Source organism: Canis lupus, chromosome 4 (assembly GCF_048164855.1).
Source record: "Canis lupus baileyi chromosome 4, mCanLup2.hap1, whole genome shotgun sequence".
Classification (NCBI taxonomy): Eukaryota; Metazoa; Chordata; class Mammalia; order Carnivora; family Canidae; genus Canis; species Canis lupus.
In genome coordinates, this window is record NC_132841.1 from 29613247 (window position 1) to 29633265 (window position 20019).

The 20019-nt window shown below is 59.9% G+C and overlaps 1 protein-coding gene and 1 long non-coding RNA gene across 8 annotated transcripts in view; one reads left to right on the forward strand and one right to left on the reverse strand.

The window, feature by feature from the left end:
* Positions 1 to 20019, forward strand: part of ZMIZ1 (zinc finger MIZ-type containing 1) — a 231064-nt gene that overhangs the window by 92535 nt on the left and 118510 nt on the right. The window lies entirely within an intron of this gene.
* LOC140632089 (uncharacterized) lies at positions 14580 to 18239 on the reverse strand. The gene is made up of 2 exons (XR_012029619.1): positions 15558 to 18239; positions 14580 to 14765 (listed from the first exon to the last, which is right to left on the reverse strand). It is a non-coding gene; the product is annotated as an uncharacterized lncRNA (long non-coding RNA).

Below are 20019 nucleotides of genomic sequence, written 5' to 3' on the forward strand. Positions count from 1 at the left end.
TCGGTGTGGTCCTGCGGGTGTCGATCTGCTGCGGCTACTGGGCAGACTGTCCCAGGAACCTTCCAGAGTGCTGGGGTTATGGGGCCGCTTAACTCCCAGAGAGCTGACTGGGGAGCCCCAGCCGCACGCCCCCTCCCCACGCTGGCTGGTATCTGTGAATGCTTTTCCCTCACATCTGTCTTTCCTGTTAAGTGCTTCTCACCCTGCCTCGGTTCCGGTTTGGGAAACAGCACATCTTGCCTCACAGCTGCCTGGGACCCTCCGCTGCTTCCCCGAGGCTCTTTGGGGGCCTCTTCTGGAGCCGCTGGGAGCATCTCTGCTTCATAACCCCCGCGGGATGCACCTGGGCTGCCCCGTCTTCCGGCCCACACTCTGGGGGGGCCAGTGGGACAGCTCTCACTGGGTGTCCCCTGCTGGGCTCTCTCAGCCCCACAGCCCAGCCCCAGCCCCCCACCCTTGTCACCTCCTGGGGAACCAGCCTTCTGCACCCCCACCATCTCTGTCCCTGACAAACGCCCTCTCCACCGAGGCTCCTGGCCACCCTCTGCCCAGCAGCTCCAGGGTGGCCAAGCGTTGAGCCAAGAGGACTTTGATGAGTTAAACCTGTAAATAATCCAAAACATTTTCCTGTATGTGTGGAAGAAACACAGTAAAAACCCTTGCAGCCTTTAGCCAGCTTAGCCAGTCCCCAGTCACAGCTCCAGGAGGGCTGGTCAGGGTCACCCCATGCGTGCCAGGGGCTCCTCTAGCTGCTGCTTGCACACCTCCACTGCTGGAGAGCTCACCACCTCCCATCAGGGTTTGCTTATGCATGTAAATTTTGGTGTGGTAAGGAATGCAGTATGCGGGTGATGGAAGCATGGGTTTCAGGAACAGATGGTTCTGGGTTCGAGACCTTGCTCTGCCACCTACCAACTAAGTGAGTCTGGATAAGTTATTACACATCTGATACCCTCTGATAGGCTATAGGTGAAGAGAATCTACACATGGGGAGAAGCCTGCTCACAAGGGGTGCTGTGGGACAGATACGTGGTCAGAGCTGTGGCATCAGTCTTCTCCAGTAACGGACGATGGATGCCCTCAGGGAGCTGCCTCCCGCCCCTTTTGGCGCTGAACATCAAGTCCGGTACCCACGTCCTTCCCTCCCCAGAGACACTGGCCTCCCAGGCCTCTGGGAGCTCTCCAGTGGAAACTTGCAGGATGGCACTTGAAGATGGAGACATGGAACTTCCCCAAAGTGCCAACATACATGGGTCACTGGGGACACTTGTTCAAATGCAGATTCTCAGGCTCTCTCTTGAATCCCATTCTGTGAGTCTGAGACCTAGGGCTCTGAATTTTTAACCAGTGCCCCCTTTAATGCCTATCGTCAGGTCAGCATGGGATGGACTGAAGCCTCCAAAGGGGAGCTGGCCTAGAGGTCGGGCCCTGGACAGTGTCCTAGCCTCACTGGTTCAACTGGGACACACCTGTCCCTCCCGGTTGCTGAGCTTTCTCATGAATACACCAGGGGTTTCGTTGATCTGTAAGGGCTCCTCCTGTTCTTCTAAGTCTATGCCCATCAGAAGGACATTCCCTGGGGTCCTCTCTGTCAGGATCCCTGAGGCAGACCTCTGTGTTCCTGCCCCATTCCCTCTGGCCACAGAGGACTCAGGTCATCAGCTTCCTGCCAGCCCCAGGGCCCCAGGGACAGAAAAGCTGTTCCCTGGGCACGATGTGCCACTTAGCGGTGCTTCCCCTGAGCCTTCCAGGAGGCCTTTAGATCAGCAGGCATCTGCCGAGTCCACTCAGGTCTGAAATCTCTTCTGCAGGCTGAGAAGGACCACTAACCTAGAGCCGGCCGGGGGAGGCAGGGGCAGGCAGGGTCATCTGGCTCCCCTGAGGGGCCTTGGAGCTTTATTAGTTAGCAAACATGGGAGCCTGGAACACCAGACCTGGAGGGTGGCCTTGAGGAGCCCCTTCCTTTTATAGATGGGGAAACCGAGGCTCTGGGTGGAAATGACTTGCTGGGTCACCCAGAGAAATGTGAGGAGCAGTGCCGGAACCCAGGCCCGTTGGCTTACAGTCTGGTCTCTGGACAGTGCCTGGCCACCCAGCACACCCCTCCTTGGGCCATCTGTCTGGGATGGAGAGCCCCACCAGGCCTCTGCGGCCCCTGGGAAGAAATGGGGCCATGTCAGGACGGGGACCACAGGCTTGCCTGCTCCTGAGCACTGGGCCCTTCTTTGACATGCCCCGTCAGCCTTAATCAACAGCCTCTGCTCACCTCCCGGGCCTCCCACCCTGGCCGGGACAGCCCCCCATGGAAAGTTTCCAGGAATATCCACGCTGAGGGCAACATGATCCAGAAATGAAAAAGGCTCTTGCTCCCTGGCTCCCTCCCATTTTCCACTCTCTGGTGCTCAAGGGAGTTAATAAGCAGAGGTGAAGACGCCGGCCCTGTCCTAATGAGACCTTATTTGAGGCGGCTGGAGCCCAGCAGGTGACAGAGGAGGAATTATTCACCATTGGGATGATGTCAGGGCCTGGGGTGCAGAGTCCGGGCTGTGCTGCCACTCGGATGAGGGACCAGGGCCCCTCTGACCACTGGCATGCAGCTCGCACAGCCAGCCCTGGGTGTGGGCCGGGGTGAGCGGCTCGGTCTCCATCCTGGGCCGAAGCCCAACCAACCGGGCCCTCGGTTCACACCCGGCACCTGGTACAGGACCCACCTTGAGGCCTTTCCGTAAGCCAGCCCCGCCTCCCCACACTCTCCATCTGTAGTCAGTAAGGCAGCAGTATTTAGTAAGCACCTACTGTTTGCATGGATCTGTGCTCCGCTCTTGGGGAGATAACGGCCACAGGAGACCCAATGGCAGCCCTCAGGTTGGCACAGTCCAGGCCAAGGTTCGCCTGCAGAGAAGAGAATTAGTCATATGCTGTGCCCTGGGGGCCAGGAAGGTGTTGAGATCCAGGCGAAGGAGCCCTGGGGAAGTGTGGGATATGGGAGGCTTCCTGGAGGAGGCTGGTTAGAGCCGATTGACAGACATTCAAAGAATTTTGAGGATTTCAGGTGGGGCTGAAGGTGAGACAGGACGAGCACAGCCCCAGGTCAGGATTCAGCCCCGACCAGGAGCCTGGATAAGCACCTGCTTGTGCATGTGGGTGTACATGGAGCATGAGCTTGTGCTTGGGGGTGGGTGGGGGCTGGCGAGGTGGCGGCCGGGGCGATGGCATTTGTACCAGAGCACCAGTGGCCACACGCCTGGGACCCGACCTGTGGCGGGGAACAGCAGGGAGGCCGCGGGACGGAGGAGGTGCTCAGGGCCTGCAGATTGAACCGAGGGTACGTGGCCTTCGCTTGGCTTTGTGATGAGAACCCAGGTCACAGCAGAGACGGGAGATGGGGGCAAGGCCGGGTCAGGGGCAGAGCCCAGACAGCCCAGAGTACCTCCTCAGAAGCCGGGGTAGGTGATGCCCGCCAGGGACGCAGGGTGAGCAAAGACGCCCGGGCCCCGCTGCCGAGCAGTGGGAGGTTCGTACAGGCATTCGGACCACCCCAGACAGACCCACCCCCCAGGACCTCTGGGACCAGATCCTGGAAAACCCGTGCCCGTCACGCATCTGTCACTAGAAGGCAGAGGACAGGGAGCCCCGGGGCCTCTGTCAGTCCTGATGATAAGAGCAATAACACCACCAGCAAGCAGGGAGAGCAGCGTCTCCCTGGGTCCTGACCCCTTTGCGATCCGGGGGCCAGTATCATCTCCACGTAATGGAAGAGGGACACTGAGCCAGGGGGTTAAGAACACAAAGCCTCCAGGGGCCAAGGCCAGGCTGGGAACTCGCGCCATCTCCTGTAGGGTCGTCCCACCCAGCCCTCACTGCAGACTTGGGGAGCATCTTCCTGACACAAACTCTGAGAAATCATTTGATATCCTGTTACCGATCAGTACACGGGTCCTTCTGGTGACTTCCCAGCTCTGTGGGAGGTGGAATGCCCAGTGGTTAGAGAATGGGCCCTTCCCCCAGATGGGTCTTCTGTAACACACATGAATTATCTGGCAGCCTTTGGGGCCTGGCAGTTTGATAATTCAGGTGTTTATATGGTAATGACTGCGTGGCCAGGCCTGAGAGGAGGCAGTGAGTCAGACGACAGATTCAACAGGAATTACAGGCACTTAATCTCAGGGCACCGTGGCTTTTCTAAATCTGCCGTTCCGCACGAAGCATGAGCTGGCCGGGGATACCTGGGTCCCCTCCACCTGGGGCTGGTGCACGGTTCCCTGGGGCCGGGCCATGCCGGACCGTCTTGGCCCTGTCAGTGGGGCATTGGCTGCGGAGTTTCTGGGTGGTGCAGGAGCTTGGTGGCTGTGGGTGCAGAAGATGTGAAGGGTCAGGGGACAGCCTGTGTGTCCCAGTTGCCAGCAAATCTCTCAGGCCCGAGGATAACCTGCTGCTTTTTTAGGGCCTTCTGGAGAGTCATAGGAAGAATTTTAAGAATAGGCCTCGACCTGGGCAGCCCAGGTGGCTTAGCAGTTTAGCACCGCCTGCAGCCCAGGACGTGATCCTGGAGACCCGGGATCGAGTCCCATGTTGGGCTCCCTGCAGGGAGCCTGCTTCTCCCTCTGCCTGTGTCTCTGGTCTCTGCCTCTTTCTCTGTGTCTCTCATGAATAAATAAATAAATCTTAAAAAAAAAAAAAAAAAGAAAAAAAAGAATAGGCTTCGACCATCAAACAGAGAGAAGTGACTTGCCCAGGGTCTCGTGGCCAGACCCAGCCCTGGCTGTTAATCACGGTGATATTGTTATGTGTGTGTGTTTTGAGGGAGTCTGGACGATAGTTGTGTCGGTTAGTACTTGCCCCGTATACTTCATACGCATCTAATTTAATTTTCATAAGCCCTACTTAACAAATTAGTAAACTACAGGACAGAGCAGTTAAGTCATGTGGTCACAGAGCCCTTGGGAGACGGGGTCAGAACTTGAACCCAGCTCCATCTGACTTCCAAGCCTGCGCCCAGCCAGACCCACGGCACAGAGCACCTGCTCTGGGCGTTGCCAGGGGAGAGCCCCTGCCAAACAGGAAGATCAGAGGTGGCTTCCTGGAGGTAGTTTGGGTTTCCCTCCAAAAAACCAGAGATCTTGAACCTTTGGGTCCCCAGCTACGAAAGGCCCGGTCACCTGACCTCCCTGAGGCTCGTCCCCTTGGTCACAAAATGAAAAAGAAAAGGGCCCCTTCGCCGGGGCCCGGGAGGACAAGGCAGGTGGTGGGCGTGTTCCCCAGGTTCCGCTGGGGGAGCTGAGTGGCCGAGGTAGCCACGGGTAAGGCCTGCCCAGATCGGGGCCCAGAGCCCGCGTCGCCTCAGACGGCTGTCACAGCCAGGGCGGCTCGGCCCCGGGACGCGCCCGGGAGGGCCAGCAGGGAAAGGCCAAGGCAGAGCGGTGAACCGCGTGAGTGGAGACCAAGGGCACGGCCAGCCCCCAGCACCCAGGTGTCCGCTGCCGAGGGGTGGGTGGCAGCAGGGGCCTGCGACGAGGCCTGGTGGCTCACGCTCTTTGTCGGGCAGCGAGGAGCCAACACAGCCAGTGACCTATAGAAGGACCCGAGGTGTCACTTCTCACTGAGCTGGCATTGAAATGCAGCCTATCAGGGTCCCCAGAGGGAACGTGGTCAGAGAGTGGCTCTGCCCCCACCCCGGGGACTGGTGGGAAAAGGGTGCTCATGTCAAGGAGCCCCTGCGGCAGCTGAGACGTCCTTCCTTCGGCGTGTCGGGCCTTCCAGTGCAAGGCCAGTGGGCGTGGGGATTGGAAGAGGCCAGCGAGTCCATTCAGAAACGGGGCCGGGGTGGAGAGGTGTACGCACACGGGGTACCGGCTAAATGTGACATTTCAGGGACATGGGGTGTTAGGGGCTGGGGACGCTGAAGAGCCAGCAGATCCCACATCCTCTACAAGGGGACACCGAGGCCCAGAGACAGGAAGGTTCAAAGGGACCCGGCTCATCAGAGGTGGATGCGGCCACTTCCTTGCACTCCTGCCCTCCCCAGGGTGGGGCGGGGGGGGACTTGCCACCTCCTGCTCCATCTAACCTTCCTCCCCAGGCCACCCCCTGAGCACAAGCTGGAGGCCAGGCTGGAAGGGAGAAGGGACAGCGAGCTTCACCCGCGGCACCTTGCTAAGCCGCGGAGGGCTCACTTGCTCCGTCTCCCGTCCTCCCCATGTGGTCCTCGCTGTCATGCTCCTCCTTCCACTCCCTGTGGCTCCTTCAAGCACCCATTTTTGTCTGTTTCCTTCCTTGGCTTTCTTGTGTTTTGCCCGGCCAGCAGGAGGGCAGCCTGGAGCTCGACCCCGAGCACCCACCCCCGGGGCAGCCTCAGCGCTCTGTGAGCCGGGAAGCTTCTGTGTCCGTGTCTGCAGCGGGCCTCCCCGGGCCAGCTCACAGGACTCCCGGGAGCCAGTGCGAGCCTGGCCGTCACTCGCCTGGAAAGTGGCTCCTGTTTGGGAACAGGAATGCCCTGGATAGGAAGAAGAAGGGAGGGGACGGTCGGTGAAAAAAACAAACAAGCAAGGGATTATGATCCCTGAAAATGTGCTCTTTGTCTAATGCTGGAATGTGCCCAGGGAGTCAGCAACGGGGCACGGGGAGGGCGGGCGCTGTGCCGAAGGGGCACGGGTGGAAGCCACGGTGGAGCAGTGGGTGGGGTGCTGCCCTGGGCCCCGTTGGGGATGTGTGTCCTCTTCCCCTAGAAGCCTCATAAATATGTGGCCAATGAGAAGAGCCGCTGGGTCTCTCCAAACCCCCGTGTGAGCAGAGCCTCCTGCCCCACCAGCATCCCCACCAGTCATGCGGCAGACCTTTATTTAGCACCACCTGTGTACCAGCCCTCTTCTGCGAGTTTGGGAAACATCAGTGAGCAAGAGACCAGGCCCCTGCCCTCATGGAGGCGACATTCTAGCAGGGGGAGGAAGAGCCTAGATGTTTCGAGCTACAAGGCCCTCGGGGACAGTCCCGCTGCCTGTTGGTGCAACAGGCAGCGGGTGGTGGTCTGCGAGGGCCTCCTGTGCGCCAGGGCACAGCCTCCCGCCTGTCAGTGCAGCCCAAGGCTTTTGGTGCACACGGGCTGAAGGCCCAGAAGCTTCCGGAGAGATGTGGGGCCCACGGGACCGGTGTGTGTGTGTGTGGGGGGGGTGCTTTCAGCCAGCCTGGGCTAGTGCTGCTTCCGTCAGCGAAGAACAGAGCTGAGAGCGGCCCTGGGAGTGGGTGCAGAAGGGGGCTCGGCGGGGCAGCACGAGGCTTCCAGCTCCGGGGGTGCCCACTGGCTGACCCTGGAGAGGGTCCCGAACCCCGGTGTGCCTCAGTGTCCTCATCTGCAGCACACGATGCTCAGACAGCTCACCTGGGCTCATTCCAGGCTGAAATGTGGTCACAGTGCCCGGCTTGTAGGTACCAGCCGGGGGGCGGGGGGGGCGCAGGCTCCCTTGGCCGGGGGACTCAGTTGGGAATCTGCCAGTCTGGTTAGTGGTCATTCTTTCTTCGCCATAACCTGGTGGCATCGGGGCGCCTCTTCTCTCTGGGGGCCTGTTCCCCGCTCTGTCCGTCCAGGGAGCGGGGTGTGCCGACGTGGGGGCCAGGAAGCCAGGGAAGGCGGTTTGGCGAGTGGGGGCACCGGGTGTGTCGGCTGCTAACCGAGCCCTGCCAGCTGGCAGGCACGTGCGGCCAGAGCTGTTCCGGGGTAAGGCCTGACGGGGATCCCTGGGGGCCCTGGGGGGCCGTGGAGCTCCCCTGGGCCTGCCAGGGCTTCCCGAGTGCCGCGAGGCCCGGGATTTCTCTCCCGACACAGCCAGCAGCAGCAGAGCGCGGCTGCTCCCAGCGCCTGGCAGGGACCCGTAAATTGAAAACATGATGTTTCCTGTCAGAGGCCAGCGCGGGGCTGGACTCGGTGTGGCCTTGGAAAGCTGGCCTCGCTCTCAGGAAGCCCTGCTCCCCACAGCACCGCCACAAAAACAGTGGAAAAGTGAAACCTTTTCAAGTCTGTGTTTCCACTGTAAACAGGGGATGAAAGCTGGCCCCTGGCCTCCTGGCGCTGCTCAGCCTTCCTCCGCCCGCGCCAGCCTGCGCAGTCTTTGGAGGCACCTCAGCTGCCCCCTGGGCCCCAGACAGCGCCCCCCACCCCCGCCCCGATCAGAGAAGCCCAGGCCCCCTGACCATGAGGGCTTCCAAGTGTAGGTCAAGCCTCAGGCCTCAGTACCCGTCTCATGAGGTGAGAAGGACGAGGGGAGGACACCAGGGTACAGAGAGGGACAGGACGCGCCCAAAGTCACACAGCGACGTGGGGGCAGCCCTGGCCCCTCCTTCCTGCCCACGGTGACGTTCCAGGGCCTACAGGCCCCGGTGGGAGGCTCCGGTGGGTGGGCTCCGTGCCTGCATACAGCCGGCGCCCACTGCAGCCAGGGCTCCTTTGCCTGGGTCCTGCGGACGAAGAGCCTCGCACGAGTCGCGTTTAGTGGGCTTAGTGGCTTATTTCAACTCTAAGAACATCCTTTACTCCATATAGTAAATGTAAATGCACTCTTGTTGCAGGATGTCTGGAAGTCCCGTAAAAGTTGAAAGAAGAAAAATAAAACCCGTCCGTGATCCTCCCACCTACCGGCCATCCCGATCGGCATTCTGGTGTATTTCTTTCTGGTCACTTTATAATTTCCTTTCCTTCTCTTTGGGACTTCTATAATGAGCAGGTTTCAGGGTGACTCAGTGTTCCTAGAAAATGTGATTCTTAATGGCCCTGTGGAAGGACCTGGAACAGGGCTCAGGCCGTCTCCCCACCACCCCCCGCCCCGGGTCGGCTTGGCCCCCTGGCCGGGGTGGGGCATTGGGTGGGGATGCAGTGGGGAGAGACCCCAACCCTGGAGTTCCTGCTGAAGGCGCCCTGGCCTGGTCCCCGGACTGGAGAACGCGAGCGGCTCTGATTTCCCTTGTGACCTCTGGCCTGTCTGATCGGCCTCCCCACCTGTGAATGGGCGAGCGGGGCCCCACGAGTCCTCGGGGCTCATCAGCCTGCCTCAGAGCCAGCTGCCTGCAGGCAGACGTGCCTCCCTTTGGTCCGTCCAGCACTGGGTGCCTACTCTATGCAGGTGTTGGCGCATCAACTTGATGAGAGGCCCCTGTTCGTAGCCCTGTCCTCCCCACAGTCGTGCCTCCCACACTCCTGCCCCTGCTAACGCTCCGGCTCCCCAGGCCCTCCTCCTCGCCAACCCCTCACCAGGCAGCCAGCTGGGCGGGGGCGGCAGGGGTCCCAGGAGGAGCCATCTCCGGCCCCCTCCATCCGCCAACGTCCTTGGTGGCCCTTAGACAGCTTTATGGAGGACGGATGGAGGCTGTCTCCCTCCTGGCAGGTTTATTTCTTCATTTTTCAAGCCTTGCTCTGATTTTTCCGTGTCGGCTTCCCTGGTCCCCTCTCCCCCTCCCTCTGCATGCTTCCCCTCCCTCCCCCTCCAATCTGTCAGCCCAGCCAGGAGAGAGGGCCACTGGCCTCCAAGGTGATTGAATTATTGGGGGGGGGGGGGGGAGACAGGCCAGGGTTTTCTGCGTGAGTGCTTTTGGCTTCCTGCCCTTGGAGAGGGGCTGGAGGAGGGGGTGCGACTGGCGGCGACCGTGGGCCGTGGGTTTCCCAGACTGCCCTGCTCTCTCCTGTCTGGGCCCCAAATGAGCTCTGCCACCGATGGTGTGGGCTGCCCGAAGGCCACTGCCCCTCTGCCCAGCCCGGCCCTGCTCAGGGCTCGGTTTCACCCCCAACCAGATGGGCAGGTCTCTATCCAGGCGAAAAGGGGAAGGAGAGGTGTTAGGGCAGCCTCGAGCCCTGACTCACACAGGGAACCTCTCACCCGTTGCTGGCGGTGCTGCGGGCCTGGGACCCGGGACGAGGAAGAGAAGGAGGTTGACACATAAAGCACCTACTGTGCGCATGACTTCATGAAAACCTCCCCTTTGCATAGTAGCTCAGAGACCGGTGGCAACAGGTCAGGGTTCCTGGCCTTGTTCTTGCGGCTGAGAAAGGTGCCTGAGAAACTCCTCCTGCTGGCCCCTCGGCTCCTAGGCGACCAGAGGGGTCTGGCTGGGTCTCTTCAGGTTCTCCAGGGAAAGCAGAAAGCCAGACACTCAAAAGGGGACCCCGTAACTGCTTGGTAGACTTCCTTCCACTGGAGCGAGAGCAGAGAGGCGAAGTCCCTAGCCCCAGGTCACACAGCTCGAATCGGGGCCCGCTTTGCCGGTCTCCAAGCCGTCCCTCCCGGTCTGGGTGTCGCCAGGGGAGGCTGCCGTTCCAGCTGGCATCGTCCAACCTCAGGGCTGCTCGGGGTCCCACCCCCTTCCCGCTGGTGTCCGTGCTCCCATCAGGCCGCACGCTCTCGCTCTGTCCTGGCCGCCGCCGTCGCCGTCGCCCAGAGGAAGGGCCGGGAGGGAAGCCCCCTCCCCCGCTCTGCTCGGGCTCATGGAAATGAAAAACACATTGGCTTCATTATCCTGGACTGAATGAGCAGGGTTGCCATGGTGACAGCCATCTCGGGCCCGCGAGGGGGCAGGGAAGGGGCTGGCAAGGCCGTGGCAAGTGGGGACCGGGCGGCAGGTGAGCAGGTGCCCCAGGCGGGCAGGCGGTAGGAGCAAGTGCTCCCGTGCCACCCACCCCTGCGCCACCCACCCCTGCGCCGGGCCCCTGGCTTCCGAGCCCCGCCTGCGGGCGGAGAGGGGCAGGCAGGCCCCATCCTCCACAGACCGGCCCCTCACCCACCTGCACCGCGGCCTGTCCTCTGTCCCCTTCCAGGAGGATTTTGCTGAGGGTGAAGGTGGGCTCGTGCCTCACACCATCCTAGAGGCCAAGAATGAGGGAGGAGGCGGGAGGTGGGGGGCCAGATGAAGGAAGAGGGTCCCCCCCACTCCCCTCGCAGAGATCAGTCCTGGGACTGACTCCACAGGCCTCCCCAGGGGCCAGGGCTGAGGATGCATGAGGGTGCCAGGCTGTGCACACCCCAGCACTGCAGTGTGACAGAGCCCGTCCCGCTGACCCGGTCCTCCAGCATAACCCACCTGACAAGAGGATGGGTCATCAAATAACCAGCAGGGAAATAGGCCCAATGGCGGTTGTGGGGATGCCAGCAGGGCGTCCTGGTCCAGCACAGCCTGTGCCTGTGGAGGAAGGTCCCCTTGCCGCCAGGCCTGGGCTGGGCTGTCCCCGTGACCCAGACCCTGGCCAGAGCCAGGCGCCCTGATACCCATATGGGCTCACCTTTTCCCAGAGCCTGTCACCCCAGGGCCTGAGACTGAGAGCAGCACCCCCTTGGTAGGCCCAGGTCCTACCTCCAATGTGCTCGGGCTGGTCCAGGGGAGACAGACTGTACCTCCTTTCTCCTCTGGCTCCCTGATGGCGTGGGGGCCCAAGCTGGCCCCCTGGAGGATCCCCAAGCAAACACTGCGGCCTGTCTTAGAGCAGATTGTCTCGGCCGGCCCCTCCTGGTGATCCAGAGGCACTCAGGAGCATCGAGTGCCCACTAGGGACTTCCCTTTTAGACAACACTGGTCAGAGAAACCCCACACTGACTCCAATCCCAGTTTCACCCTGGCCCCGAACCCTGACTTCAGACTGAGCCTCCAGCCCAGCCTTCTGGCCCAGCCGCCTGGGCACACTCCCACCTGTGCTGAGTCCAGCCTCTGTTCCAGCTGTTCTGTTTGCCTCGCCAGGTCTGGCCACCTCCTGCTTCCTATTTTAGAAGAGGAACCCCCTGCTGCCAGAGGGCACATGACTAGTCCAAGGGCACAGAGACTCTGGGCACCACGGCCTGGGGTGGGATTTCTCTTTCCCAAGAGACAGATCCTTTCATTCCCCGATGACATGGGTCAGGGCTCCACATGGCCCTAGACCGAGAGCCTGGCAACTCCAGGGGCTGGGGACAGGCTCCGTGCCAGAGCAGGTTTGGAGAGGAGGCAGAGAAGATTTTAGCTCCTTGACAGCTGTTCTTGGTGGAGGGGGCCCGACCCCAGCCTTGCTGACCGCGCCTTAGCAAGCGGACATGGTGCTGCGGCCCCTCCTGCGGTGGGCCGTGGGCCTCGGAGGAGACAGGTGGTGAGCAGCCAAGCTCGGCAGATGTGGTCGGGGTGTCCATGACACGGCCATAGCCTTGCCTCCCTGCCAAATGGAGGTCGGTGCCGGGGGGGAAGGCAGCGCCGGCAGGAGGAACCCCGGCGCCTCCCTGGGGGAGAGGAAATCCAGGGGTTCCCAAACAGCCACCTGCCACTCGGATCTGCAAGCAGATCCTGGGGGCTCAAGCTAAGATGCCGATTCCCCAGCCCTCCCAGGGAGGCTGGGACAGAGCCCAGCAGTCAACCCCAAACCTCAGACCGTGGGCAGCGCTTGCCTTGCTGCCTGCAGGGGCCTAGCCAGCCCGTGTCAGCCTCTCAGGCCCTATGCTCCGGGCCTCCCTGCAGAGGTCCCCTCCCTGTGCTTCTGGTCCTAGGGTCACATCCCCTTGCTGGGCCTCCCCGGGTCCTGTCCTACAGAGGGCCAGCCTCAAGCCAACCCGGGGGCCTTGGGCCTAGCCCATCCCCCTCTTCCCTCTCATCCATCGTCCACCCGCCCCAAAGCCCGCAGTCCCCATGGCATCTGTCTCCCCACCATTGACCTCCTCTGACTCCGCGGCTGTGTGTCCCGGGCCCGCCTCCCAGCCACCGCCACGGCTCCCGCCCGGCTCCCCGCCCATCAGCTGAGGGCAGCCGCTGGGCAAAGCTGTCATTTTCCCTGCCAGGAATTATAGGTTTGGGACTGAGGGAGTCTGAACTGCAGGAGGAGGAGCCGGGCCTCTCACCCTGATGCCAACCCCAAGAGACACCTCACGGAAAGGGTGGCCTGCTGTGGAGTGCTTCTGGGGCCGGGTGGGGATTTCTGTAACCCAGTGTCACCCCGGCTGTGTGTGTGCATGTGCGCGTGTGTGCATAGCCTCTCAAGAGTCACAGATTCTCTCATATTCATTTAACTTAATCCTCCCAGGTATCACATAGGCAAACCAAACCCATCTTCCAGCTAGAGACACGGCTCAGAAAGGGCGGTGGACTAGCCTGGATCACCCAAGAGATTGCAGCGGAGGCAGACCAGGCTACCCTGGCCCTCCGCTGCCCCACCCCCCAGGTGGCCGCTCCTCCTGGCCCTGCACACCCCACACCGCTCATTGGGGGTGGGGCAGAGAAGAGACGGGGCCGTCCCAGACCTCCACTTAGGCCCAAGCGCCAGGCCCCGTGGTCCAGTGGTGTGTGTCACAGCCACCATGCCAGCTGCTGGGGAAGGTGGGACAAACAGAGCCGTGTCCCTTTCTGCTCGGCCATCCCAGTGCCCCCTGGAGCTGGGTTTACAGGGAACGGTGTGACACAGGCCTGGACTATGACAGCCTTGGTTCAGGGTACACAGATGCTGGAAACCCCTCCCGATGGTTCACCCACCAGTGGATGACCCCAACCAGACCCAAACCTGGGTCCCCCATTATCCACTCTGGAAGGAAATGGAGTGAATGTCCATGTGCCAGGAACGGGGCCCAAGGACCCCAAATGGTTTTGAAGATTTGAGGGAACACAGTGGATCGGTTCCCAGCACAGGCCTTAGAATCAGGCTGCTGGCATCGGGGTCCGAGCCCAAGTCACGCAACCTCTCTGGGGCCTTGCTGGAGATGAGACGAACCTAAAGCTCTTAGCACAGAACGATGAGGTGAACAACGCGTGTTCACTGGGCGTCTGCTAGGGTCCCCCTTCTCGGTTCAGCAGGCACTAACGGTCCCTACTCACCACGTGACTGCCAGGAGTGGGGTGTGAGGGCTGGCATGGTGCGGGGCCCGCAGGGAGAGAGAGCAACCTGGCCCTCCTGGGACAGCTCAGGAGCCTGCACTTCTGATGAGTGGGACTGGGCCACTGGGTCGGCCGCCACTCCCTGGACTGGGTGGCCAGCCCAACCTGGCCCGTGTCAGGAGCCGGAGCATGAGGGAGCCAAGGCTGGGGGAAGGCCTGCCTGTTCTTGGGAATTCACGGCGTGTCTGCCTGTCACAAGTACCTCGATAGGGAAGATTTGTGGGTGAGATTTGCAATTCTGTTTTCTCTGAGGGTTATAAATCAGCTGCATGCACACCCGGCTACAGTGTGGGCCTGAGACGCACCACACACACACACACACACACACACGCACGCGTGCGCACATGCTCACACACACGTGCAGAAATGCGGTCCAGGTCCTGCCTGCCTTTCCCTAGGCTGGGAGAAGGAGCTCTTGGGGGAGCTGAGCTCTAAGAAGGGAAAATCCCAGGTGCCCAGCTACTGCCTAGCCTTACAGGATCCCAGAATCATCCAGAATCAAGGGCTCGAGGCTGGGAGGCAGGATGTCCCAGTGGCTGGAGAAACAGTGCATCATGTGGGTTACTAGTGTGAGCTCAAGAGCCTGCCTGGCTGGGTCCAAACCTTGGCCCTATGCCTCCCTAGCCACATTGCTTATAGAGCTGCATGCCTCAGTTTCCACATCGGCGAAACGGAGCCAATCATAGCATGCGCTTCATAGGATGGCCGCGGCACAAAATAAGTTAAGCGGAGTAGAGTGCTTTAATCACAACAGGCGCGTCGTATGAGCTCAGGCAGGCGTGGCTGTTCGTCACCATCCTCATCGTTAGTTAAGAGCCATAGGTGTCAGGCGAGGGCTTGAACCCTGCCCTCCCTCCTGGTAGCTTTGTGAACGCAGGGACCGTTACTACCGACTCCGCAGAGCTGTTCTGGGCACAAGGGAGATGAAGCTCATGAAGGACACCGTATCAGGCCCTCGGGGCGTGGCAGCCGGGGCCGTGTCTACCCCTGATTCGGGGCCCCCAGGTGGCTCTGCTTCTAGGGCCTGTCTTCCCAGGGAGTGTTTGGAGGCAGAGGGGAGCAGAGGAGTGAGTTCTGGACCCTCTGTCTCCCTTCTGCCGGCAAGGGAAGAAGTCTCCAGCTGGAGCCCCTCTCCTGTCCCCATCCCTGTCCCAAGAACCGGCCCGGAGGCTGGCAGGTGTGGCTCCCAGCTCTGCCACTCACTGACGGGTGGCCTTGGGCAGATCACTTGACCCTTCAGTCCCCTCCAGCGAGGAATAACTGCGCCTGCTTCGCCGGGCAAGTAGAGGGCAAATTAAATGAAATAATGTGTGCGGAGCACTTAGCACAGCGCCCAGCGGCCAGATAAGTACTCTAATGCGATGGCAGGGCCTGTCTGCCTCCTCTCCTTTCCCCCACCTACTCCCACCCCCTCCCACACCTGGCACACCGAGGCAGTCTTCCCCCACCAGGTGTTTAAATGTTCCACTCTGGGGACATGGACCCTAAAATCCATGAGGTACCCGTGAAGCCGCTTTTGAGTGACCCTGGATGGAGGGAGATGAGCTCTCTTCCCGTACAGTTGCCCCGTGCCAGCCACGGACAGAGGCGCGGCCTTGCTGGTCCCTAGGCCGCCCACCCTAGAGCCTTCACCACTACCTTGGGGTCCTCGGGTGCTGCCGCACGCAGGCTAGTTTCCAGGTGGTTTCTGCCATTTTTACCTGTTCCGTCCTCAAGCCCTAGGAGGCAGTGATCTGAGGATGAGTAGCTGCTTGCACACGTGCGGGGGAAGCGAAGGGGGCCGCACTGTGCCCAGTATTTGCATCTCTCCCCACTCCCCCCACCCCCCAGCTCACGGCCCGGGCGAGCAGCACGGTGAGGCCTTGGCCGCGGGTAATTGTTGGGAGCATCCCGGGCCAAGCCTTGGTCTCCCGGCAGAACTTTGGAGGCTGGACTTCTCTGTTGCCAGGGAAACCAATGTGTTCCCTGGAAAGGAAACCACAGTGCTTTGGCTGTTAAGACACCCTCCCTACCCCCCACCTCCCAAAAAACGAGTTCCCTCCAAAACTGATTCCCCCGAAACTGTCTAGTCGGCAGCATCCCGCCTCCTCCCTGAGCCTGCTGAAATGATAGAAAATGAAATCTGCCCCTGACCTTGTGCTTTTCACCTCTTTTTTAAACATTCCACTGTAGCACAAGGACATGTTTTGTTTTTTCTTATTTATCTTCCTCCCATGCCAGCTGGGGCTCTGAGTCCTTCTCTTGTTGACTGGAGCCAGAAGGGGAAGGACTTCCACATTTTTTTTTTCGTTCAGCTGTCAGCAGAAATAAAACAAGCAGGTTTATATTTGGAAAGCAGAGGGTCTCAGCCACCAGATCGCTATGTCCGGGATAGGTCACAGCCTTCGTGTCCCCTCACGGCTTGAAATTTGATCTGCAGATTTGAAGGGTGGTGGGGAGGATACAGCAGGCCTGGCTTTCTTCACACTGACTTTTAAATGGCATTGGAGGGTCATGGGTGGTTCCTCAGCGGCTGACAACTCAGGGCCCAGGCAGGGATGGCTCTTAGAAAAGAATCCTCTGGGAGGACCTAGAGCGGTCAGATAGAGGCAAGGTCTCGAGTGCCCACATTTCCTTCCCATTCGTCTTCCGACCCCGTGCAGGGAGGCGGGGAGCCCTCACCCAGCCACACAGGTGAGGCACCTGAGTCTCAGAATCTTGAGATTGTCCAAGCAGTGGAGTCAGGACTCCCAGCCAGGCCGCAGTGACCCCGTGCATCATCCTATTAGGAGGCAAAGCCAAGCCAGGGAAGGAGGGAGAGAGAAAGGTGGCCAGCGTTCACTTTCAAGAGCCCCAAATGCTTTGGGGGATACAGTAGAGAGGGGAGAGAATGTGAAGAGACCTTGCTCCAAATCCCAGACACCTCCTTACCCCCTCTTGGGCCTGGGTCTCCCCCTCTGAACAACTGCCTCAGACCTGCCTCCCCCTAAGGCCCCTGCCAGGGCCGCCCCCCTCTCACTGCTCATAGGGCCACCTTGTTTTGGTGATTGAGCAGTTAATTTTCCACCTAGAAGTGATGCTCTGTTCCGTAAGTAATTTTAAACAAATTCTGTTCCTGTCCTTGCACTTCCGCGGGGTAGGAGAGAAAAACAGGAGCCGGCTGGGTTTTCCACCATCCTCAGCGGAGGGGGGTTTGCAGGCAGCTTGCACTCCGGGGCCGCGTGCCTTTAGAGCCCTGGACGGTGAGGGCACAGCACTCTGTCCCCGAGAACAGCCTCAAGAGGCTCAAGACCCGGCCCCAGGTCTCAGGTCGAGCAAGTGGGTCCTGAGGAGCCATTTCGATGGGGTGTCAAGTCCTCTTCGGCCCCACACTGGATTTTCATCAGGTCTTTCTTGGTGACTCCTGAAACCCCCTGTCAGATCTTCCTATTAGCATGAGGCTCTAGGAGTGTAGAGTAAACTAATGAATTACAGCATGATTACACAGCACATAATTAACTTTGTAATTAATATGCAACTGCCACTTAAGCTAAAACACTGCTTATAGAGACGTACGGCAATAGTAAATCACAGGTCAGAAATAGCACTTTGGAATTTTCAAAAGAATGAGCGTAAGCAGGGAATCACTTAAGGCAGCAGGGCGAGTTAATTAAAAAGCAGATGAATTGTGAGCGCCCTACTCCATCTCAGTACCCTCTCCCTTAAGAACGACCCTGATGCCACCCTCCCAGCCTGACTGGCCAGGCCTGGTCAGAAAGGGACTGGTCATGCGGGTGTGTTTCTGAAATGAGACCGGCCTGCCCTGCCCTGTCCTAGCTACCCTCGCGCCTTAGCCCTCTGCTCAGTCCCATGGTCTGGCCCTCGGGGTGTGTGCTGCCAGCAGGTGGGTTGGTGGGGTTGGTGTAGCTCAGCAGCCTTCACCTGGATTCTGGGTTCCTAGAATGCAGGGATGTCATCTCACTTTTTTTTTTTTTTTTTTTTTAAATCCTTCCTTCCCCCAGCCTCCTGCCAGCACATTAAAGCCAGAAAATGCCTTAGGAGGAGCACCTGGGTGGCTCAGTGGTTGAATGTCTGCATTTGCCTCAGGTCGTGATCCCAGAGTCCTGGGATCGAGTCCCGCATCGGGCTCCCTGCAGCGAGCCTCCCTCTGCCTGTGTCTCTGCCTCTCTCTGCGTGTCTCTCATGAATAAATAAATAAAATCTTTTTAAAAAGAAAAGAAAATGCCTTAGGAACCATCTTACCCACCCCCATTTTGCCAAAGCCAGACAGGCCAAGGGCCGAGTGCTGTGGTCACATGGTGGCATGGACCCACGCCTGGTGGGGATCCCTCTCCTGTACTCTGTTTTAGCCCTACCTCCGGCTGGGGAGGCCTTTGAAGTGTGTCAACCCCAGGTCCCCATCCCAGCAACTCCACTGCCCTGCTATGTGACCTTAGGCAAGTTACATAACCTCTCTGGCCCTCAGTTTCCTCATCTGTCAAGTCTGAGCAATGATGCCCAACTCCTTGGGTCAGTGTGAAAATTAAGTGAGGTAACGTGTGTGAAAGGGCCAGGTGCAGGGTGAGTGCTCACTGCATGCTGATGCCCTCGGCCACCCTCAGGGTTTAGGGGTGCTTGGGGAAGCCTGTGACGTCTCAATCAGGTCCATCCTTCAGGGGCTGAGAAAACAGGCCCAGAGAGGCAGGCTGTGTGTCCACGGCCAGGAGCCCCCCGATAATGGACCTCTTGTCCACATTCCCACTCTGGGCTGGGTGCTGCAGGTGCAAGCCAGCACAGGACAGCATCCTGGGGCATGACCGACGTGAAGGCCTGTTCCGGGCCATCTGCAAAGCCCCCTCTATGGTGCACAGGGAGATGGATGCTGGGCTTCCAAGTCTGACAGATGCGGGTTCAGATCCCCACTCTACCATTTTGTGATCTTGGGCCAGTTCCTTCGTCATTTCCTGTCTTCATGTTCACATCTGTAGATGGCGCTAATCACTCCACCTGGGGTTATATGGTCATAAAGATAATCCACCTAGAAGGCCATGTGTGCCTCCGGACACCCAGTAGATACTTAAGGAGACCCGTTTTGTTCTCAGCATTATTCACAACGAGGAACAGAGGTTCCTGAGTGGGTGCCAGCGGGCTCCCCACCCCCATGGCCTCAGGGGTTCTCTGAACTCTGGCCTCCTTGGCCACCTTGGCCCGTGCCCTCCCTTGGCAGTTCTTGTCTTGGGTGGGGCCGAGGAGGAGCCAGTCTCTCTGCCTCAGGCAGCTCATGTGACCTTCCAGCTCTGGCCTTTGCCCTGGCCCAGGCAGCTCTCCCGACCTGGGCCAGGCCTGCTGGGGGTGGGCAGGCTGAGCCACCCCCGCCTCAGGCCTCAGGCTCCAGGCCGGTTGGGTGTACCATGCTGGCGGTGGCTGCTGGATCCAGAATCAGGGCCCCGGTCCTCAGGGGGGTGGGGTGGGGTGGGGGTTCCTATCTTCACGCAGGTGTCCTGTGGCTTCTCTTCCCACAGGCACTTCAGTTTCTGACCTCTCCCACCCCCACCCCCCCCACCATCTGCCTCTCCAGCCTCTTCCTGCTGTCTGGCCTCTACCCTACAGCCAGAATTTCTCAGAGCCGGTTCCTGGGAAAACTAGTTCTATGGGATTTTAAAATGTGTTTAGTGGGAAAAAAAAAAAAGTGGTTTGCAGTCTAGTAACTTTGGGAAAAACCGAGTTCTTCAAGGTCCTCACATCGAGTGCTTTCACGATCTCCCAGCGAGGGAGGTACACAGCTCTCCTCCAACTAATCAGACCAGAGGACACTTTGTTTAGGGAGGATCTCAAGGGCCCCGTTTCTGAGGAACAGACATCGGGCAGCCTCGTCCCGGGCATGCAGGGCTCCGCTCTCTGTTTGCCCAGAATAGGCAGTGTTTTCCCTCTCGTCCCCCTACCTCGGGCAGGGACACTGCCCACCAGGGTGGACTGCACACAGCCGTCTAGGCTCCTGCCTGGGAGGAACAGAGCTCAGCTCACGCGTTGTGAAGCGCCGTCCTGATCCTGCCTTCCATCTGGAACTTTCCGTGACTTGCCTTTGCCCTGGGACAGATCCCTCCAGCTCCCCAACCTGGCATGGGGATACCTCAGCCCCCCCACGTCCTCGGAGGCCAGGCCTTGCGCCCGTGGGGTGGTTCCCAGGGCTGCCTGTGTGAGAGC